Source organism: Pogoniulus pusillus, chromosome 9 (genome assembly GCF_015220805.1).
Source record: "Pogoniulus pusillus isolate bPogPus1 chromosome 9, bPogPus1.pri, whole genome shotgun sequence".
Taxonomy (NCBI): Eukaryota; Metazoa; Chordata; class Aves; order Piciformes; family Lybiidae; genus Pogoniulus; species Pogoniulus pusillus.
In genome coordinates, this window is record NC_087272.1 from 27313059 (window position 1) to 27337561 (window position 24503).

At 38.8% G+C, this 24503-nt stretch overlaps 1 long non-coding RNA gene across 1 annotated transcript in view; it reads left to right on the forward strand.

The window, feature by feature from the left end:
• The window catches only part of LOC135178467 (uncharacterized), a 35358-nt gene extending 34014 nt beyond the window's left edge, over positions 1 to 1344 (forward strand). Inside the window, exons 3-4 of the long non-coding RNA XR_010303552.1 lie at positions 350 to 449; positions 828 to 1344. This is a non-coding gene — a long non-coding RNA (uncharacterized LOC135178467). The remainder of the gene's footprint in view (positions 1 to 349; positions 450 to 827) is intronic.
• Positions 1345 to 24503: the final 23159 nt, after the last annotated feature.

Sequence of the window (24503 nt, forward strand, 5' to 3'; positions counted from 1 at the left end):
TAACGAACATTTTAGGATTGGAAGATCTTCACATTTGAACTTCAAGAAACTTTGAACTAATGAAATGTAAAAGGAGATTTGGTTAAAGAGAATTATTTAAACCTCAGTGAGTAATAATAGTGTAATTACTCACAACATAATTATTTGCTAAATTGTTTTTGTCTTCCATGCTGATACCTTTACAATCCACAGAGACAACACTAAATCATCTAGGAAACTGCTGATCGAATAGAATCACCGTGGATTTTATTACCTAACAAGGATTTGTACCTTTAGCTGTCACAGAGCTTCAGGGAAAGAGAGCAGTCTCAGTATTCTAGTAATTGTTTCTTTTTCATGCTGTTAACAGAGCCAACAGAACATACACAACCTGGTGTGAAGTGAAGGGGAAGGCTGTGAGGAAAACAGTGCAGCAGTTATCAAGTCAATTCTGTGTACTGCAGCATTAGGTAATGTGTGCACATTTCTGGAATGCGTAGTAATTTTCCCAACAGGAAAAGAGGTTACTGAAGTAACAACATGAACAGTCACTGCAGGAAAACTGTGGCCTCTGACCTTGCTTCTTTTTGCTTTATTTTTCTACTTTGTCATTGAATTTTCTCTTTTCAAGGACTTAGCGGTAATTAGGTCTACTCTTGTTCTCCTAACACCCACCAAACCTAACTAGCTCACAGTTCCGCCTTAAGAAAATGGATTCTGTTTTACTCTTTTGGATGTGGAGGTGAACACACCTTCTGCAACTCAGTATGAAAACCTTTGTTATGCTATGAGAATGACTTTGTTGTACTTTGTCTTCTGACAAAGTCCAATTTCTTTTCGCTTTGTAGAGGAAGGGGAGTGATGCTGGAAGAGACAAAAAGGGAGAAAGGGAAGACAGGATGACCAAGAATAAGAAACACCTTAAAGAAGAAAGCAGAAATCCTTAATGAATCAACCAAGTACCTCTCCTTACAAACCTTACTTTGTTTCTCCATTTTTCTGTCCTTTGCATTATTTTTCCTCCCCCTTTCTGCTCCAGGAGCACAGTTCGTGCATGTTCTATGTGAGGACTTGCTGATCTTGACTCTTTCCCAGCAGTCCAAGCATGAGCCTGGATAATACTCATCAGAAATGTTTCCATGCGGTGATTGATGATAGCTCTAGGAAAAGGTATTTTCAGTCTCTCTGCTTAAAGAGCAGAGCTGGAACACAGAACAGGAGGCTCTGAATAAACACTGTCATAATTGTGCAGAGTTTGGGCACAATATCCCACGATAGTTGCTGTGTCTAAATCACTTAAATCTAATGGAATTCAGCTTGACTTTGCATTTAGATGATTATATAAACCACTAAATGTCTTGCTCATTCCATCTCAATCACTACAGAGGTGTTCTTTCTTTTTATTTTTTTTTGTTTTCCTTGTCACTTTATGTGCCTAGACGCAACAAATATAATACATGCATTGATACACACACTTAGCACTGTCAGAAATATTACAAAATGGTTTAACTGTGATAAGTGCTATATATTCCTTGTCATTGAAAGAATAGTCTGAAACTCGAATTCCTACTGAGTTTCCAGCTGGAAATAAAACACCCTGAAAGGCTGTTGCTCTTTTCCCTGTCCTTTCCTTAAAAAGAAGGGTGTGTTTGATACAGAGCCAGAACAGCAAGGTGAAAGTCAGTGCATGAAAACCTCTTGTATCAGTATCACTGTTTGTTTATGTGCTCTGAAAAAAAGTGTACTGGTTACAGCAGAATCCCATAAGCAGCCAAGAAGGAACTGAGGGCTGGTGAAGTGATATGATCATATGTGGGACTCCAGAGTGCAAATATTAGCCAGTCTGTTCTGAGGCGAAGCGCTCAAGTAACAGGAACAGAAACTCGTTGTATTCACTACAGAAAAGACAGTGAGATCTGGGAGAACTTTTGTTTACCCAACCTACGGAACAGTCGTCTCATTTTCAGGTCACTATTCCAGCTTACTTTATCCTTGACCACCAGTGAATGTTTGGTTATTTATGTTGTATTGGAGCTGTGTTTGGATTACTGACAGCAGTATGGCTGAAAACAAAAGTGCCTTAGAGAGGGAGTACTTAGAGAATGGAGATACTCTGGAGAGGAGCAGATACAGAATCACAGAATAGAAGTGACCTTTAAAGATCATCTAGTCCAGGCTTTCTTCAATAAGAAGAGATAGCTCTTTTGATAATATTCCCCACAAAATTCTTGCGGACACATAGGCTGCTCATGGCATGAGTGAGCACATTGTCTCTTGGATAAAGCACTGGGTGGACAGGAGGGCACAGAGAGTGGTGGTCAGTGGAGTTAAATCCAGCTGGTGGCTGGTCACTAGTGGTGTTCCTCAGGCAACTGTGTTGGGACCACTTCTGTTTAACATCTTTATTGATGACCTTGATTCAGGCTTAGAGACTGTCATCAGTAAGTTTGCAGATAGACACCAAGTTAGGTGGCAGTGTTGATTTGAATATGGGTATTGTGGCCGTTTGAGCTGATCCTCTAGCTCAGACATAGGGGAGAGATGAACATTCCAGGGATAGGTCACATAAATGGCAACAACAGATAGATTAATATAATTTCATTGGAGCATCAAGAACTTAATGTCTAGAAGCACAGCTTGTTCTGCCCCTTCTCCCGCTGGCTTCTGCTGCTGCAGCTTTGCCTATCTTCCCCGGCTGCTGTTTTGGCTACTGCTGCTTTGCTGCTTCGCCCCCGCTTGATCCCTCCCCCATCTCCCTTAAGGTTATTGTATTTTTTTTTCCTTCTTTCCTTCTCTAGTTATTATCTCTCTTTACATTGTTATACTATAAGAAAATACAATTTCATCTTCCCCTGACTTTCAAAAAAAAAAAAAAAGGGGGTTTGTGTTGTGAATTTTCTTCCCAGGGGAGAGATCAGCCTAAACCCGGGACAGGTAGAGAGACACTTCAGAGGGACTTGGATAGGCTAGATCAATGGGCCAACATTAATGGGATGAGTTTCAACAGGGCCAAATGCCAGGTCCTACACTTACCTCACAACAACCCCAAGCAATGCAACAGGCTTGGGGCAGTGTGGCTCGAGAGCTGCCTGGTAGAAAGAGATGTGATGAAGAGCCTGGAGAATAAATCTTGTGAAGAGCAGCTGAGGAAGCTGAGACTGCTTATTTTGAGAAAGAGGAGACTGAGAGGAGACCTCATTGCTGTCTACAACTACCTGAAGGGACATTGTGGAGAGCTTGGTGCTGGTCTCACAGGCAATTGGAGACATAACAAGGGGTAATGGCCTCAAGCTGAGACTGGGTAGGTTTAAATTAGACATTAGGAAAAAGTTTTTCTTGGAGAGAGTTGTCAGGCACTGGAATGAGCTGCCCAGGGAGGCGGTTGAGTCACCAACCCTGGATGTGTTTAAGGGTCGTTTGGATGTGGTGTTTAGGGATATGTTTTTAGGTGAACCTTGTAGGGTAGGGTTATAGGTTAGACTTGGTGGAAGCTCCTGTGATTCTGTGATCTTTAACCTGATCAGGATGCTCAGAGCCCCATCCATCCTGACCTGCAATGTTTCCAGGGATAAGGCATCTATCACCTCTCTGAGAAATCTATCCCAATGTTTCAGCCTCCTCACTGCAAAAAAATCTGTTATATCTAGTCTTAATCTCCCCTCTTCTAGTTTAAAACCCTTACCCCTTGTCCGATTGCGAGAGGCCTCACTAAAATATCTGTTCCCATGTTTCCTATAAACCCCATTTTATCTATTGAAAGGGTTCAAGAAGGCCTCCCTGAAGACTTCTCCAGACTGAACAATGTCAACTCCCTCAGCCTGTCCTTGTGGGAGAGGTGTCCTATCCCTCTGATCAGTTTCGTGACCACTTCTTCATTTACTCCAAGTGGTTCATTTCTTTCCTTTAGTAAAGTGCTGTGCACAGGTTCTTTTCACTTACATGATTTACAACAGTGAAGGGTTTGTTGGGGGTTTCTTTGGGTGGGTTTTTGTTTGGGCTTTTTTGTCTTCTTTTGTTTTGTTTTTCTAACCAATTAAAAAACCAATCCATTCAGAGAAAGTTCCCTTCTCATCAGATTTTTCTGAATCAGAGCAACTGTCAGATGTCTTTTCAGTTTCCCTTTTTCTTTGTGACTTTGCAAATGCCTCATATTCTCTAATTTTCCTGTTCCTTACTGCCTTCCCATGGACTGTCTTGTATTTCTCTGCCTCTTTGTTCACTGGAAAGCAAATGCAGTGACCCATAATTCAGCAGAGACAAGCTGAATGAAACCATTCAACTCCCTGTTTTTTGCCATACAGGGAGCTTTTTAAATGGAACTGTTAGAGGTTTTTTTTACAGCAGTACTCCAATATTGACTCATATTCAAGGATTTTGATATGCTGAAGCCCCCACACCTTTTTATCTTCAGTGCTGCTCTCTATTCAAGTTTCAAATCAGCATCTGCAGATTTGATTTTCTATATGATGTAGTATCTTATACTTTTTTTAATGAAAAGTAATTTTGTGGATCAGAGCTCATTTAATTTAATCTATTTTATTCAGATTCTGTCCTCCAAAAAAAATAATTGTTCCTCCCAGCTTTGTTTCTTTTGCATACGTTTCCTTTATTCCATCCATTCAAGCTATTGATGAAAATATTGAACAGAACCAGACTGCAGGCAGACCTTTGCAAAATTCTACTCTAAATATCTTGACAGCTTGACAGAAAACCATTGAAGCCTTGGATTTCTTCCAGTTTTTTAGCCAATTTGCTATTACACATTTGACAATGTGCTGTAATCTATAAATGATGGGTTTAATGGCTAAGTCCTGAAAGGATGTCCTGACTTCTGTTTCTGTGTTTGTAATAATGAGGCCCAGAAATTTGCTCACACTGCTGCTCTCATTCCCTAGTGGTAGTGAAATTTTCTTGTTAATTCATTTAAAACCACCTTTCATACCAAAAATTCCTCTAGCTTGACACTCTAAATTATCAGCTCCAGATTTGCTGCAACGGGTTCTTGCCTTGAACTGCCTTTTGATCAAGTAGCTCTATTGAACAGCTCTTCAAAGCACAGGACTATATATACATTTCCCTCTGCTACAGGGGGGCTGTGCCTGCTGTTCCTGACAGTATTTTAAAAAGGAAATTTTATCTAATGTGTCCTATGTATATGTAACATAGCAATTACATATTTCTGAAACTTTATGCTGAACAAAGGTATTAGACAAGTTTTGGAGCAGAAATCAGAAAAGCTCCTAAGGTCACAATGTCACAGAATCACAGAATCATGGAATGCTAGGGCGACAGAGGGACCTCTGGGGATCACCTAGTCCAACCCCCCATGCTAAAGCAGGTTTACCTAGACCAGGTTGCACAGGAATCAAACCAAACTGCTTCAAAACCACTGTTTCATGCTCTGGTGAAGAGAAGGCATAAGGGGGATCTATACATGAGGGCTTGGTGTAAGCAGAAGGGAACACGCTCTTCTCAATTGTGCCCTGTGATAGAACATGGGGCAATGGATCTAAACTACAGCACAGGAAGTTCCACCTCAACATGAAGAAGAACTTCTTCACTGTAAGGGTCACAGAGCACTAAAACAAGCTCTCCAGAGAGGTTGTGGAGTCTCCTTCTCTGGAGGTCTCTTCCAACTTCTGACACCCTGCAATCCTGTGAAAACAATAACTCAGAGTCAAGCAGTAATCAAGTTTTGGTCTCCTTTGTATCATCTGCTATTCTGGATTCATTCTTGAGCAAAAATGCTTCTGCCATGGTGATGCTACTGCAACCACTAAATATGAACGTGTTGCTTATAGGAACTGCAGTGCACATGGAATTCAAAATCTTCTAGTATGTATTATTTTGGACAACATAGCAGCAAGATACAGCCAGTCTCTCAGCAGCCATGCTGTACATTGACCACCAGAATTTGCTTTACTCAGCTAAAAGAGCAGAAGCTGCTGGGAAACGTTGGGAGACAGAAGTTATGCAAAGTTTCATGATAAGCTCCATATACCAGGTATAGGGAAGCCTGCCTGTAGTTTGCCTTTAGTTGTAAATAAATTAGTGACAACACAGAATTCAATCTAAGAATCAATTTTATCTTCTTGAGGACTGCTCAGCTGGCCTCTACATTCTTCAGTCTGTCCCTTGGGCAAATCTTAGCAGTTTAGCAAGCTGTGTCTGTGTTTGCAAATCAGAGTATTGCTTCTGGCAGAACCAATGCTACAGATTTATGTGACAAGCTGATGCAAAATGGATAAGGGCTCGACGCACCTGCCTGTATGTGCACAAATCCACTGGCAAAATTAGCTTTTTTCCCTCCAAATTTTCAGCACTATCATCCCACTTCATTGTAACATCATCTTCAGTTGTCAGTGTTGTCATGGTCAGCAGGCAGGAATATTCTGCCTGCTTTGATGCTCCATGTAAACAAAATGATAGTTTCAGTGGAAATGCAGAATGCTGGCTACATTTAATTTTTTTGAAGTATAATTAAGTGAAGATAGAATACAAATTATCATCACAAAATCTGTGCATTTAAAGATGGAACATAACTACCAAAGGTACATGGCCAGCAAAGGTACGTGACCAAAAGCTACATTACACTCACCATGACCTATGTATAGGCTACAATCTGCAAAGCTGTGTAAATTTGAGGATGCAAATATGAAAACTATTTGAAACTTTATCATCAATTCACAGAATAGTAGAGTTGTTTCATTTGGAAAAGACCTTTAAGATAATTGACTCCAACAATTATCTAATTCATTACAATTAATGATTTTTAAGATGTAAATTCTAATATTCATACACATAAAGGCTTATCCTTAAAAAAAAGAGACAACTACAAAGTCAGAAATATTTGAAGGCTTTTGTACCAACACAAGTTGAACTTCAAAGGGCTGCTTGTATAATATTGTATAAAACCTATTTCTTACTCCATCTGGCTCACATTATTTCCAGTATTTGTAGATATGCTTACAGCATCTAAAAACACTTATCTGCCAACAGTAAGATTGGTAAAAGCATCAGATTAACCTCTGTAACAGTTAGAGACACTGCAGTGTACTAAGACACTGTAACTAACAACATCTAAATAGCATCTTCCAAAAGTCAGATATTGAAAGCTATTTTCTCTCTCTCTCTGTTTTTTTCCAAATCATGCATCAGTTTCCTGTGGCTTTATAGCCTAGTTACTGAGAAATGTCTGCCAGTATTAACCTACAGGCATATCACAGTGCTAACAAGTCTAGTAATAACTGTCAGATTCTGATAATGATCTTCTCTTTCCTACCTAAAATCACCAAAATTGATAGCTTCTTTGACAGATTATTCTTATGAAATAGCTGTTGTTATTTCCTTCTCCAAGAAACAGGCAGTGTGGGAAATCTTCTCTGTGAACTGGTGGTTAGCTTCTGTTTAAAACTTGAAATTGATTAATCTCAGCTTCCAGTACTCTGTTTTTTTTTTCAGTGAAAACCTATTTCTTTCCTTTCAATTAAAATATTCACTGTATAATTTTTCTTCTATAGCTGTAGAAGACAGATGCAATTTGAAAGGGATTGTCTTAAAAAAACCCCATGTTATGTATTAAACTGAAGAATGACTTTTTTTTTTGGCCACTTAAATTTGGGTGATTCAAAAAAGTCCAACATTTAAAAAGCAAACATATTTTTTCCCCTGTTTGCCAACTGAATTACACAGCTGCTCAGTATCATACAAGAATAAATGAATATAACTTTATTTTTTTGATTCCTAGGAATGAGTAAAATAAATTTACATAGACCATAGGGTTGCTTCTGTTGTGGTAGGCCTGGTAGGCCCAAAATAGGCTTATACATGTCCTGCCTTGCCTAGGCATGCTTTTCTGCTCCACCAGAGAGGCAAGCGTGGGAAACAGACACAAAAGAACCTGGAGCCACTGAGTCTGGCCTGCCCAGGGTCCTGTGGTGTGAAGTACACACACTTAGCTTGTGCCTGCCTAGTGCAAGGCCTGTGCTTTGCCCAAATTAGGGTAAAAGTGAGCCTGTGGCTTTTGCCTGATATGGTAAGGTTTGGCTAACTGCCATCCTGATTGGCTATTCTGTGTCCAAATGGCAATTAATCTCGTCCCACATTGATAAAAGGAGATACGCAGGTGAACTACCTGCTTTGTTCCCCTGCTTTTCTGCTGTGCTCTGCTGTTGCTTGCTGCAATTGCCTACTGCCTTATTGTTTGCCTGCCAAGAGTTACCAGGAGCAGACCCCTGGATGCGTGCACAAGATTGGCCTGTGTGGTCAGCATGACATCATGCTGAGACTGCACCACATCTGCCTGCTGCACCTGAAGATCCTGCTTAGAAGAGCCAGGAGACAAGGTCAGAGATTGTCTGCATCTTTCTCCAAGAAGCAGGGAAGAATTGAGCCTCAATGTCCAACAAGACAGAACCCCCTGTAAGCATTTAGGCACTGTCTGGACTGTGACTAAGCCCCGTGAGTCAGGTAAAAATAATCTGTGAGTAAATGCTTAAATTCTTCTTTGTAATTCTTCACTGCCTTCTGCCATAAGCAGAAAGCTACTTGAGCCCATCTACTGGGCAAGGAGTGTATTGACCACAAGCGGCGTTTGACCGTGGGAATCTTCTCTTCCACTTTAATTAATGTTCATATATTTTGCTGGTTATTACTAGATGTAGATGTTATCCATAGAATGTTTCCATGACCGTGTAAGAACTGAAATATCATTAAAATTAGTGGTCAGGGGTGGTGAGAGTTCTGAATAGCAAAATCCATAAACAATATTAATTTTGGAAAAAGATCATCTCGCATCAGTTATTTTCCCCTCCTTGAAAGCTTCTCTGTAAATCTAGGTGAGATTTTCCTTTACTCTGTGTCCTTTATCATCAATTGAAAAAATGAAATCCACAATAAAACTTCGAGTTTGAGAGACAATGGATTGCATCATCAATGTAAATCATGTTGCCTTTCATTTCTTCTGTGAAATGTAGGTAACTCCAAAGAGCTTAATTGAGGAGACTACAGTTGTTTTTTATGTTTTACTTGCAGATGCAATCCATAAGTAAACCATGAGGTTTGGGGCTTTTTTATTGCATTTTAAATATAAGCAATAGCATATTACAACTGGATACCATATGACAGGTTGATTATAGATACATATTACAGATAATTATATTATACTGCCCTGAACATAGAAAATCTGGAAAATTGTTTGAGTTATCATATTCATTTATAGTCAGGACCTGTAATCTACATGTCTGAGTGGCTCTCATTTGGCTCAACACAAACCACATCCTGACAGAGGGATTATTGCAGCCTATGTCTCTCATGGCATCCTATGTCACTCTATATTTAGGAGGTGATCCTGTGATTTTTACATTCATCCCTAAAAACAAAATAAATGTGGAATTGAAACTTTCAAGCAAGTGTTCTACTCAGTAGTTGAAGCCTTAAATTTAATAACTTACTTGTGACTAGCTGAGGCAGCAAAGAGAAAAAAGATCTGTGTAGCCTTTGGATCTTCTAAAGAGAATAATTCCTTCTTGGCCTCTAGGCTAAACACTGTTCCTGTAACAACGCTACAGGCAGAAACCACAGACGAGTATCATCCCTGCAATTGTTGTGTTACTTGAGAGGAGACAGAAAATCTACTCTCCCTCAGCTGAATGGGTGGCAAGGCACATGAGAGCTCTCACAAGGCTCAGGACTTCTGCTGTGTCAGCCTTTCTTCTGAAGGTCCCTTTGCTAGCTCCTTTTCAAACCTCATCAGATCAAAATTCCCCACACTGAGGCAGGTGGTGAGTATTTTATTCTCAAAAATAGTGACAGCAGATGAAGTTCACCATCTGCATTCTGTAGGACTAGTACACTGGAGGCCTAGAACGGGAGAAAACAGATGGCTCAGAAAATCTATAAGGAAAAAAAGGGAAGATGAAATAACAGTAATAGGAGGATAAATGAAGAAACAAAATGTCAGCTAGATGTCGAGATACTAGGTTTCAGTAACAGAGATGGAGTCAAGGAGTAGTATGATAAAATATGTCTTTGAGATGGGCTTCTTGCATTCCTTATATTTTACTTAAAAGAAAATATTTTACTTAAAGGGAAAACTAATAAAAAGATGGATTTTTTTTTAATAATATGATTTTCTACTAAGCTTTTACACTGAAAAACAAAACAAAACCTTGCAGATCAAGAAACATTAACACATCAATATGAAAGTACTATGTTCAGCTCTGGGGCCACCAACATAGAGAGTACCATGAAGATGATTAGAGGCTGAAGCACCTCTTCTATGAGGGCAAGCTGAGAGAGTTGGAGATGTTCAGCCAGAAGAGAAGGCATCAGGGACATATTATAGCAGCCTGTTAGTAACTAAAGTGAACCTACAAGAAAGGTGGAGAGGGCATATAGTGATAGAATCATAGAAACATAGAATCAACCAGGTTGGAAGAGACCTCCAGGATCATCCAGTCCAACCTAGCACCCAGCCCTAGCCAGTCAACTAAACCATGGCACTAAGTGCCTCATCCAGGCTTTTCTTGAACACCTCCAGGGACAGTGCCTCCACCACCTCCCTGGGCAGCCCATTCCAATGCCAATCACTCTCTCTGCCAACAATTTCCTCCTGACATCCAGCCTATACTTCCCCTGGCACAACTTGAGACTGTGTGTCCTTGTTCTATTGCTGGTTGCCTGGCAGAAGAGATCAATCCCCACCTGGCTACAACCTTCTTTCAGGTAGTTGTAGACAGCAATGAGGTCCCCCCTGAGCCTCCTCTTCTCCAGGCTAAACAACCCCAGCTTCCTCAGCCTCTCCTCATAGGGTTTGTGTTCCAGGCCTCTCACCAGCTTTGTTGCCCTTCTCTGGACATGTTCCAGCACCTCAACATCTCTGTTGAATTGAGGAGCCCAGAACTGGACACAGTACTCCAAACTAAAAGAAAGTATATTTGGATTGGTTGAAAGGAAGCTGTTCACTGTGAGAGTTGTGAGACATTAGAACAAGCTGCCCAGAGAGTTTGCAGTTGCCCCTTACTTGAAAGTGCTCAAGGCCAGGTTGGATGGAACTTTGGGCAACCTGATCTAGAAGAAGGCATCCCTGCTTATTGCAGTGGGTATAGAATTAGATGATCTTTAAGATCCCTTGAGACTTTAGAAAAAGCAGTTCTATGATTCTATTCACACAGCTTACAGCATGGAATAATAGAGTTCATATTTCACATAGTTTTACATAGTTAATGTAAGGTACATACTATTTTTGATCAAAATTACATTAGAATTGTCAAGATAACATACTGAGGATCATCATGTAAAATTCTTGTTGTTATTTTGGTACACCCAGAGGAAAAACTGCTCTGCAAAATCAAATCAGAGAGTTTCATTTGGTTAAATGTCAGGAAGGACTGCATTTTTTATTAAATAAACACAATATAGTCAGTTCTTGATTTAGCAAAACACTGGGCAGATGTTCAAACTTTAAATAGGTGAGTAATCATGTTTTAAATGAAGGCTGATATTAATGTGGGTTTGGTTTTTTTTTTCCTGTACAGAACATGTAAAGAAATAACCTGGATGGGAAAACAAAAACAAAACCAGAAACATTTTTGTAGTGCAGGACCTTCTCCAAAGCAGAAATAGCAAATTCTGAAGTTGAATGCTGAGGATAATCATTCCAAGTTTACTTACTTTTCACAATAAATGACAGCAAATGTAGTTGCAAGCTGTGGCAGAGTAGGAAGTGATAAACTACTTATTTTCCAGGGAAAAGAGAAGCACTGCTAATTTAAGTCTGTGGAACAGAGAGAAATTAAGAGGGAGTACAGTGGGGAAAAAATGAAATGAGGACTATATTGCACCATAAAATCAGTCAGGACTACTAAGGTTTCAGAAAGACACACAAGCATAATTTTAGATCAGACTTTTACAATCAATTTAACTTAGTCTGTTTATTTTGTTTTAGAGATGTCCCAGATTAATTTTAACCCTTCCAAGGAAAACTTCCTATTGTTCACAACAAAACAAAGCAAACTGTAAAGTTAAGTATTGTTCAGTGCTGATACATATTAAACAACTAGTTAGCACTCAATATATAAATTGAGTACCATTTCTTCCCTTGGACCATTGCTGCTTTTCCTTGTAGTCTGTTTGTCTGGATTTATTGCACCATGGAAGTTATTGCTGTCCCATATGGAACACTGGCTCATAACGTTCCCAGCAACATTCTGTTGAATAATGTGGTCCACAAAATCTTACATGTATTTTTGGTCAAAAAATATCCTGTAGAAGGGAAATCTCCTGAAAAGATAAATATTTTTTTTCAAACAAAAAGTGACAAAACAAAAATCCTCTGAGAAGAAAGCATAATTTAGTTCTTCATGCACCATACATATCCACAGGTAGGAAGATCTTTAATAGGGAAAATCCAGGGCTGAAGGACTCTTCAAATGAAACATGAGACTTGTCTACATAAAGGAAATAGGCAGACTTCCACTTGAACTACAATCCAACTTTCTTATTATAAAAGGATTGTATTCAGAGGATATTGAGCCACAGCTGTTCCTATGTCCCAAATTTCAAACATCTCATTAGTGCAATTTAACCCCAGAATAATTTTCTAATAAGGATGCATGTTTATTATCTAGCTGAAATCAACCTGTCCAGTCTTGCCTCAAATTCTCTGAGTTGTTATTAAACTTTATTTTGTTGACTGCTAGCAAGCTAATTCATAATGCAGAACACCACAATTTCTGTTTTTATGAAGCAGAATATCATATTTTCTTTAACATTTTGTATTACTTTGCAAATAGTCTAACGCTTAGTTTTTGGAGGCAGAACAAAGGAGATCCTATTGTAATTCTGAAGTATCTAATATTTTTTTTCCTACTGATTTGGAGGAGAGCACATATTTCTTTAAAGTAGTTTTACAAGAAATTTTATTATTATTATTATCAAGGACTGATACATTTGTTTTTCTTTGCCATTATATTATTGTCTTCTAAGAAATAAATCTTAATTTGAACCAGCAATTCAAGCTAGGGAGACAGAAATACATTTTTAATATCTTCTCTTTTTTCATTCTCACTTATTAAACTAGAGTGCACATGAACCAAAATAGAGGGATTAATCTCAAATATTCCCATTTTATGACTCATCAGACGTTTGCTCAATCCAAATCACAACAGTAACTGGTGTTTTATATGTTTGTTACTCAGTGCACTTCAGATTCATTACTTTACTGAACTGAACAGAAGAGCAAACATAATCTACAGGAGGTATTTTGAAAGGAGGAACTAGTTTCTATAGTTGAGTTATGCATAATATCTCTTTAGAACAATGATTAAAGCATCAGTTCTGAGGTATCCACAAAGACTGATTTTGGGCACAGCAAACTGCTCTCAACTTGGACCTCAGGATGTGACCACTTCTGTAATTGGTGTGATTCACTGCAAGGCTCATGCTTGACCTGCTGGCTAGGGAGAAAACATGTGGAGTTCATCATTCTGAGATTAAAGTGAGCCATTTGAGAATGTTTTGCAACAGTTATCAGGCAATGCTGAAACTTGTGAAAAGGAAAGAAAAAACTTTCACCTGACATCCCTCCCCTCTTCTAAAAAATAAAAACAGTGTAATGTTCCTTTGGATTATTAGATCACTCAGAATATCTGAAGGTAAAGTCACAAAGAGAATTAATACTCCATGCCACCTTTTGTATTCCAGCTATTGCTAATAAGTGCAGGCTGGCTGAGCAGCAGGAAACTTACAATGAACTTGGAATTTTTCTACACATTAGATAAGAGGGTTCTAGTTCATGGTCAACTATCAAACTGATATCTAAAGTGGTGGCAAAATATCATGAACCATATGAGACTTTGTCTTTTCTTTCAAGAGATCAGTTTGTGCTATATCCTGAAGTATCATGAACATCCAAAATCTTCTAGAAAACTGATGGCATGAGAGGTAATGATCCAGATCATTACTGTGACTCTCATCTCCTTCCAAAGCAGTTCTCATGCCCTGTTCAAAAGGAGTTCTCCAAGTAAACTGCAAAGGAAATGATGAAGATGTCTTTCCTGTTACCTGTGGTACAGTGTCTAAAATTTTACAACTGTGAAAGAAATAATGCAAAGCATTATTATAATGATTCTATAATAATAATAATAATATTAATAATAATAATAATAATATTAATAATAATAATAATAATAGAAGGAGGAGGAGGACGATGATGATGGCAACAACGATGACAAGCTGCCTTGCAGATTTGGCCTAGGGACCAAAACCTTGTGTGTCACATCTTTTCACAGACTACAATGTCAGAAGACAAACCATATTTGATGCCATCCATCGTTTATTATTTGGATTTTTATCTTCAGTAACAATTCCACTTCAACTGATAGTCACATTACTTTTTCTGTGCCTCCATCTCACTGAGCTTGAGTGTATGTTTTCATCAAACTTGATTTAATATCAGCAGTCTTCTCAAAGGCCAACAAGCAAGGGAAGTTATTAAGAACTGGGTATTCAACTGCAACAACATTTAAAGTTACATGGTTTTGCATAGGTCAGATAGACAAATATTATTCCTGGCTATACCTCAGTCACTTGAAATTTTGGTTTATGGTGAAATTTCTGCTGCTTTTGCATTTTGGCTTTCTCTTTCTCATTGATTTCATATTTGCTGCTGTTACTGACAGTAAGTATAGTAAGTGATATTTTTTCTGTTGATGTTTACTTGTGTTTTTGTCCCCTGCTGAACAACCTATATTTCACTCCCATAATTTTACCTGGAATAGTGTGCATGCTTTTGGAGTCTTTAATTTCTGCTAAACAATTGACTACTGTAAACATTTCTGTGTAAAAAGTGATTAGCCTTTGAGAGATTTATAAAAGAGAATGCACAGAACAACTCACTGCAGTAGTGAAAACAACTGTACACGTGCACCTAGCAGATGAACGCCTTCTATGCTGCAACAAATTATTGGGTTGGTTCTGGGTTTGGTCTGAAAGTATGTGAAAGGCCTTACAACAAAGGGAGAGACTCCCTTCCCAGTCCATGTCTTTCTTGTGTCATAAATGTGGAAGAAGAACACTATACCAGTTTAAAAGGCTCTCATTTCCTACAGATGTGGAGTTTTGCCTCCAAGTGAAAATATTGACATTGTTCATAACAGTGTGCCATCATAAAAATATTTTTTCCTCTTAAATTGTAACTGGGGCCCTCAATTCAAGAGAGATGTTGAGGTACTGAAATGTGCCCAGAGAAGGGCGACAAAGCTGGTGAAAGGTCTGGAACACAAACCCTATGAGGAGAGGCTGAGGGAGCTGGGGTTGTTTAGCTTGGAGGTGTGACCTCATTGCTGTCTACAACTACCTGAAAGGAGGTTGTAAACAGGTGGGAGTTGGTCTCTTCTCCCAGGCAACCAGCAATAGAACAAGGGGACACAGTCTCAAGCTGTGCCACAGTAGGTATAGGCTGGATGTTAGGGGAAGTTCTTTACAGAGAGAGTGATTTGCCATTGGAATGGGCTGCCCAGGGAGGTGGTGGAGTCACCACGCCTGGAGGTGTTCAAGCAAAGCCTGGCTGAGGCACTCAGTGCCATGGTTTAGTTGACTGGCTAGGGCTGGGTGCTAGGTTGGACTGGATGATCTTGGAGGTCTCTTCCAACCTGATTGATTCTATGATTCTATGAATTACTTCAAATATGATGGAAAAACTCTTTGTAGCTATTATCAGGTGGCTGATTACTTCACTATTCAGGAAAACCTGAAGAACACTAATTCCTGCTCTAGAGAGACTAACAACCTTTATGTACACACAGTTGTAAAAAACAAACAAACAAAACCCCTCAAAACAAAATCAAAACCAACCAACCAAAATACCTCCCTCAAAAAAACCCCAAAGCAATCCAAAGCAACAAGAAAACAAAACCACAACAAAACAACAGCACAAAAAAGCAACCCAAGAACAAACTTGAATTTTATTTTAATATTACTTGAGTAACTTAGAAAATAGTAATATTTTTTAAAAAATCACAGAGCTCAATGAAAATTTAGGCTTTACTACAGACCTAAATTTCATCATCTACTGCTCTTTCTGCAGTAAATTATTTTTTTTTTTTGCCAAAACAAGGAAACTGTCTTCAAAAATAAATTGAAAGACAGGTCAGCTGGGTAAATAAGAATTCAGTTTAATGAATCCTATACTTAGGAGAGCATCTGTTCTGCAACAGCGCATATGGTAACGTGAATGAGAGTTTTACTTTTGCTTACAGTTTTTAAAGACATAGGTACAGTATATGTAATCTCTTCCAGTTTGGATCTGTAAAGCCTGTTAATTTCTTCCCCCCCCTCCCCCCCCCCCCCCCCCCCGACTGAAATCTGTAATAAGCTGTGCTGGGAAATGAAGGTTGTCTTTCTCTGTTTTCCAGGTGAAATAACTTAGCCATTGATACCCACTTTGCAGCAGCCACTGTGTTACCAGAGGACAAGGGGATTGAGTCCAGCATCAGTAAGTTTGTAGATGACACCAAGCTAGGAGCAGGTGTTGATCTGCTGGAAGGTAGGAGAGCCCTGCAGAGGGACCTAGACAGGCTGGATGGGTGGGCAGAGGCCAATGGGATGAGATTTAGCAAGGCCAAGTGCAGAGTCCTACACTTTGGCCACGACAACCCCAAGCAGTGCTACAGGCTGGGGACAGAGTGGCTGGAGAGCAACCAGGCAGAAAGGGACCTGGGGGTACTGGTGGATAGTAGGCTGAAGATGAGCCAGCAGTGTGCCCAGGTGGCCAAGAGAGCCAATGGCATCCTGGCCTGGATCAGGAATGGTGTGGCCAGTAGGATGAGGGAGGTTATTCTTCCCCTGTACTCAGCACTGGTCAGGACACACCTTGAGTACTGTGTCCAGTTCTGGGACTCTCAATTCAAGAGAGATGTTGAGGTGCTGGAACATGTCCAGAGAAGGGCAACAAATCTGGTGAGGGGCCTGGAACACAAACCCTATGATTCTATGATTCTTGTGGGTTTGGCTGACTCTATGAAGTTAATGATTATAGGGAAAAAAAAGAAGCTTCAAAACAAATTAAGTGTGCAATGTATAAGCTACAGAACTTCAGGTCCTTGAATGAAAAAAGTAGTCACACCAAATAAAACTTTAATTTTCTATGTGAAGACAGTAGTGGGAGGTAGAGGAAATAGTTTATGTCCTAGATGCTTTGTACTTGTGACAGAAATATTAACTTTCTGAAGCTTGCAGTGTGAATGTCAGTTTATTTTGGTTTTGAAGTATCTCATATCTTTGTATGTGCTCACTCATTATAATGTCAATCAAAGTAATTTTTCCTAAGAATGTGCAGATAGTGGCTCTTGAGAAGACAGAACACTGATGCTTACTTGTAATAACTAATATGCAGCACAAATCTCTTCTAGTTCTGCAGCTAAAGCACCTCCTAAAGTAACATTCTTGAACACCTGAGGTATACAGCTTCCCAGCCCTGATCATTCATGTACTCTGGGTTTAGAATGCTTGCACGAGCAAGCGTTCAAGGGGATTTAATGTGTAGGTATGTTTTGCCAATGTATTCTCAGGGTGTTATTGAGATTTGTGGCTCCCTTTGAACCTCCTTGGCTGAGTAAGGATCTTCCTTTTTGAAGCAGGAAGTCTAGAAACCAGTGAACTAGATAGAGCAACAACATTTTAAGGGACTACAGAGATCAGACCTTTGCTGCTTTAACCCCTTCATGAGTTGGCGTGGATAGAAAACATCTTCAATATCCCTCAGTATATTGCATGAGCAGAAACTACATCTTCTCAGTCAATTACTGCACTCTCACAGTACCTTTTGCTTTATGTACCTTGCACCATCTTAGTCAAAAGAGAAATTATGTTGACAGAGGCAGAAACCTTCAGACATTTCATAACCTCTCATGTGTGCAACCTTATCTTTTCAAGAATTGAAAGTACCACAGCTCCTGGGGTGGACTTTTACTAGGTGAACATGCTGTGTTTGCAGTGTACTGGTGGTACATCTAGAAGCTTTTCCTGCCCCTTTACAACTAGCTAGGGAATCAGGCAAATAGCCTGTTCTATTCATGGTCTCATAGTAACAATTATTTGGTTTGAACAACATCCTAATTTGTAACCTGGTTGCCTTTTTTTTTTCCCCCTATTTATACATATTATGTGGATATTTTCAGAGGAAAAGCCAGACAGTGCTGCTAATGAAGCTTGATTATTCTCCCTCTTGGCTTTGTGTCCATTGTTAGTATCCAGGAGGAAATATGAAGAACTCAAAACCCCATCACTTTGGTAGTTAAATAACATTCGTATTCTAACATTTGGGAATAAAATTTATCAAGTCAGATATATTTAGGAGGAGGAAAACAAGCTGATGATTTTAAAGATTTTTTTTTTTGCCTTCAACGTGCAAATTTAAATGGAAATAAAACCCTTTTTCCTTTCATGAAGAAACTGCAATGTTTAACAAATACCCATAGATTAGATTTTAATTTATTTGACAGTTCCTTTTGCTTTGGAACTATATATATATATATATATATATATATATATATATATATATATATATAATTTTAAATCACTAGGTGTGTTTTACTTTGCAAGTCTAAATTAATTACTCATTCTACATCTGCAGAGATATTGTTATAAGAAAATTTGTTTTCATCATATCCTTCTATTTCTTCAGTTGCCTGGGCAAATAACCATACCCAGACACCAAACAATGAAAACGATGCTACTGATACTCAGATTGACAGCCACACAGGCCGATTTGAGTGCAGGCATCCAAGGTCTGCTCCTGGTAACTGGCGGCAGTGGAGTTTAGCAGGCAAGCAATAAGGCAGTGTGCAATGGCAGCAGGGCTGGGCACAGCAGAGAGAGCAGGGCAAAGAGCAGGGAAGCAAAAGCAGGTTGTTCACCTGCATATCTCCTTTGATCAATGTGGGATGAAATTGATTTGCCTTTGGACACAAGAATAGCCAATCAGGATGGCAGTTAGCCAAACCTTACCATATCAGGCAAAGCCACAGGCTGGCTTTCCCCTAATTTGGGCAAAGCACAGGCCTTGCACTAGGCAGGCACAAGCTAAGTGTGTGCACCTTACACCACAGGACCCTGGGCAGGCCAGACTCAGTGGCTCCAGGTCCTTTTGTGTCCGTTTCCTGCGCTTGCCTCTCTGGTGGAGCAGAAAAGCATGCCTAGGTAAGGCAGGACATGTACAAGCCTATTTTGGGCCTGTCAGGCATACCACAACATAGAGAAATAAAAGAGATTATTTGAATAAATCACAAGATTTTCCTTTAGGAGCCATATAGGAAGTGTTGTTTATGCTATATGAACTATCCCTTGTTATTCTCATGCTGCAACAGAAACCTATTGGTCTAAAATCTATTTCTAAGATAATTATAAGAGATGAAAATTTCATATATAGACTATCATCAGGGAAATTCTACACGAATTGCAAATATTTTGACAACTATTTGAAACAATAACATAATGTATCCTTCAGATGAATAGAATTGCTTCACATACTTATTAAATATGAGTGACAAAGAAATCAAATTCCTGAATGAAGGAATTACTCTGGTATTTAGAAAACAAACAATGGTAAGCACAGAAGGATCAAAGAGGACTTGAAATTGGTATATTTTCTCATTTTGAATGCATAGTAGATATTTATTCTGTATAGAATGTAATTGACACACAGAGGAATTTAAATTCCTGATTCTAATAATGAATGCATTAGCATTCTTAGAGATGTAATTTAATTTTTCTTTAAGAAAGAATATAATTTAAATTATATCCTTTTAAATTAAGTTTCTTTTGATCATTTAATCTTCTTAATTTAGGCAAGATTTAATAAAAATCAGACTTTTCATAGAATAAATCAAAGGAAATTTCCATGTATTATCTAAACCTCTGGCTTGATGCATGTCAGCTTTATTTAATTCTGAAATTAGGTAGTCCACAGAAGTCTTATTGGTTTCCAAGGCTGAAATTTCTTAATTTATATTCTGAGACCCCTTCATCACCAAACTCTTCACTTCAGCTTTTCCACTAGCCCCATGTCTATTCTAGAAATTGAATTGTAATTTCTAGAGAAATAAAGCTTTGAGACTGGTCCTGCACTGAAACCTAAAGCAAGAAAGGCTAAATCAGTGACTGTTACCTAGATGACATTTTAAAGTGGCTTAATCGCTGTATGGAAATGACCTTGCCAAAGGTGATGTAAACTAATGATAGATAAAGAAGCAAAAGGTCCATTGCCTCAAAGGCTTGCTCTCAAATGACTCATGGAATAGAATTATATTACAAAGAAGTAAACATGATTAAACAAAAAAAAAAAAAACCAACCAGCTGACCAACCAACCCCCCAGACTCTAACTTTGACCTTCTTGAGTAAAAGTAGGGCAATTAAATACAAGATAACAATAAGGGTTTTTTTTTTGGCTTAAGGGCACATTCATAGTTTACTCTCCAGACACAGATTCTGAGCTGTGTAGTGGAAGACAGCAGTTTTGTTGTCGTAGTTCTGTTTCTCTCAGTATATCTTCATCTTTGAGGGTCTCCTATAACCAATAAAAAAGAAGAAGTATGTGAGGATATTTTGTTGGAAATTATTTCTAAAACACAAATTTCAGCATTTAGGCATTCAGAAAACTAATCTACAGGTTAAATAATTAATTATTTGAATCCAAGAAAGTTAGTTACATGTTCAGGAGCTACGTATTTCAAGCAAACTTAATAGCTTTAGATAGATAGATAGATAGATAGATAGATAGATAGATAGATAGATAGATAGATAGATAGAAGAAACATTGCATAGGGTTTAGCATGCTGTTATCGCCATAGTTTGGATATCCAAGATGGAAATCTTTAGTAGACTATTTCTATGCAGAAATCCTTGTCCTTCCATATAGCCTATAATCTATAACTCCATGGAAAAGTTTCACTGGGGATTTCTTCAAGAAAAGACTGGATGAGGCACTTAGTGCCATGGTCTAGTTGATTGGATAGGGCAGGGTGATAGGTTGGACTGGATGATCTTGGAGGTCTCTTCCAACCTGGTTGATTCTATGATGTGACCATGATGGAGAATTATAGTTTTATTTTGTATAGAATTAGTTGACATATATTTGTAATTTATATCAGTATCTATATCTCAGATGTTAAGTAAAATAAAATTAATATCTACCTGAATATAAGCATGATAAAATAGAACACTTGATGAGAGCATTTGAGCATTTTGTTATGCCACTAATAACCTGTTGGAAGCCAACTGGTCTTATATTGCCAAACCGCAAAGAGGCAAACAGAGATCTGTGCTGCACTTGCCTGAATAGTGTGTAAAAAGATAAGTGCTGGTATTGCAATCTGCAACAGAAGAGCTAAAGATGCAGAGCAGGTGTTGAAACAAAAATAATCTTGAGGAGAAGGCAAAAAAAATTAAATGTCTGCTATAACCAGAAAAATTCCTACAAAATAAGTGAAATAAGGGCCAGGATAAGTCCTGCTCCCAAAAATAATCTGCCAAAAAACAGGTGAGATCACTGTCTTCTATTTTGGGGTGGTGGATTCTTCCACATTTATTTCTAGTTCAAACACAACAAATAATATTTTTTTTTCTAAACAAATTATTGTTTTACACAGAGGTAGGCACTAGATGTAAATTTAAAGATGCATACTGATATGGAGCATATAGTCTGAATTCACAAGTCCCAAATACATGTGCATGTGTGCTCTTCATCTGAGGAAATTGCTTACAGAATGATACTGGCTTTCCAGGCAGATTACAGCACTGTCACTAGAGCAGCTACAGTCTAATTAAGGTTAAGAGTGGGTGAGTAGCACTGACAGGGCAAAACGTTTGAAGGTCAGAGTTATATTTTAAAGGGGACTATGAGGTTGGGAAAAAAATCTATAAAAAGAAGAGGAAAAAAAAAGGAAAGACAACTTCAGCATGGTTACACGTGCAGGCTGAATGTGCTTGGACAAGCATTTGAAAAATAGCTATCATATGACTTGTCTCATCCATTATACAGTTTACAAATTCTGCTACAGACTAATTGTGACCCCTACAAGGCAAATTTTCGTAGTGGTGCATTTGTTTTTGTGGACTGAAGTAGACAATATAGGAAACAACTTCTGTGCCTATGTCGCTCCTCATGGGTAGTAAACATAGAGAAGAGGAGGCTCAGGGGTGACTTTGTTGCTGTCTACAACTGCCCGAAGGGAGGTTGTAGCCAGGTGGGGGTTGGTCTCTTCTCCCAGGCAACCACCAATAGAAAAAGGGAACACAGTCTCAAATTGTGCTGTGGGAGATATAGGCTGGATGTTAGGAGGAAGTTCTTGCCAGAGAGCGTGATTTGCCATTGGAATGGGCTGCCCAGGGAGGTGGTGGAGGCACCGTCCCTGGAAGTGTTCAAGAAAAGCCTAGATTAGGCACTTAGTGCCATGGTCTAATTGACTGGATAGGACTGGATGCTAGGTTGGACTGGATGATCTTGGAGGTCTCTTCCAACCTGGTTGATTCTGACTCTATGATTTTGAATGTGCTGGATACTGCAACAGCATATCAACTGTCTTGCTACATTCTACACTTCACTCTTTGCTGGGGAGATGGGATCTGGCTAAGATAATTCATTGTGTTTGTGGCAAAGGAAGAAGGCACTGTGTTAGTGACAAGATAGTGAGAATATGGTGAGTTGTTCATAGATACCCTCTGTGACCTGATCTAGATTGTATGGTCCTGCTCTGGCAGGGGGGATTGGACTCGATGATCTCTTTGGGTCCCTTCCAACCCCTGACATCCTGTGATCCTGTAATCCCGTGAAACACACAGTTGATGTAATCTGTTCTAACTAATGTAATCTAACTTGCAGGTTTCTCTTTGTTCTTCTCTGTTGCTGCTCTGAGTCCTTGAACCCATGAATCGTTGAAAAGTTTCGAAGCTGCATTAATTTATATTCACACATAACTGCAGAGCAATTTTATTTTATCACCCATTTCCTGTGTTGTGCAACAGTAGCCCAAACATTTTTATGCTTGGGGAAAACTGAAAATCCCTCAGTACAAACATTTTGTTAAGATAACCTCACATTTTAAAATCATTCAGGGTAAAGCACCACCATTATCTGGCCTACCTTGAATCTGTGATATTCCAGTTGCTCAAAGGAATGTCAAAATCAGTAACAGTATGAAGGCAGCAGTTGTTCTGACAGCTGAAGCATGAACTGAATCTGTCTAGCAAAATTAGCCTAATATGGTCAAATTGCTTTTGCTTTTTAACTGTATATGGGCAACAACAAGCCACTGTGTGTATGTGACTTCCACATCAATTAAGAAACACCTAATGGAATTATGTAACAAATTGCTGTGATCAGTAATAAGAAACAGGAAAAAAAAATTTTTTTTAATTGGTTTTCATTGGAATTCTTCACAGTTTCCAATTTTCCTCCCACTGATACTAATTAAACTTCTGCATGCAATTTTATCCCTAGGTGAGTTATGGGAAAAATAATCCTATTGTGCTCTGTTTCCACTTATTGATCTATGGTGTATTTAAGTTTTAGCTTTGCTAGAAATCCCTCCAGTTCTTAACAAAATAAGTAATTTTTATTCATTTTGATTGTCTTGAGCTTAATGATAGTGATAACAGGTTGAGGGTTTATGGGTAAGAATCAGATGGATGGCCAGCAAGACAGATATTGTGGTGTGAGTCTGTTACAGACCACTCAACCAGGATCAAGAGGCAGACCAAATATGCTATAAGCATCTCATAGAAATCTCATAACCACTAGCCCTTCACTACGAGACAGACTTTGAGGTGCTGAAGTGAGGCCAAAGGACAGTGAAGTCCAGACAGATCTGTAGCTCTTTCCTTGTCCACTGATGTAATCACTCCATCATACAAAGCCACTATATTGGTCAGGCAGGATTTGCCCTTGATGAAGTCAGCAGTAGACATATTTCTTTTCAATCAGGGGAAAGAAAGGAATGTACTAAATGTCTTAACTCAGAAAATTGATTTTGTGTGACACGTGTCCTGCAAATCAGCAACTGCTGCTAAAAATGAAGTATAGTAAAAGGGAAAGCAGTTTAAAATCAAGTGCCATTGTATACAACCTGTGAACTACTCCTGTCTTTCAAAAGCTTCATGCAAATGCTCCCTTTAAATCATCTAGAAGTTGACTGACCTTGATTCTGGAGAGCTTAGGACTCATGCAGCTGATCATTTGGAGCTACATGGAAATTCCTTGTTGGCAAATGACACAGAAATTGCAATTTAGCATTTAATGTGTATCAGCAATGCACCTTGATTCCAAAACAAGTGGCAAAACACAGTGGGCAAGACCTAAACAGTGATAGAGTACCTATATTAATTCTGTATCTGCTAGTTTCTGTTAGATTTTGTAAGCAGATCCTGAGAAGCCCAGTAAATAGTCAGTTACATTTCATTAATATTCATTATGCTATAATTGCATTGTTATCAAGATATGTGCTGACTCAATAGCAGCATGCCTTTT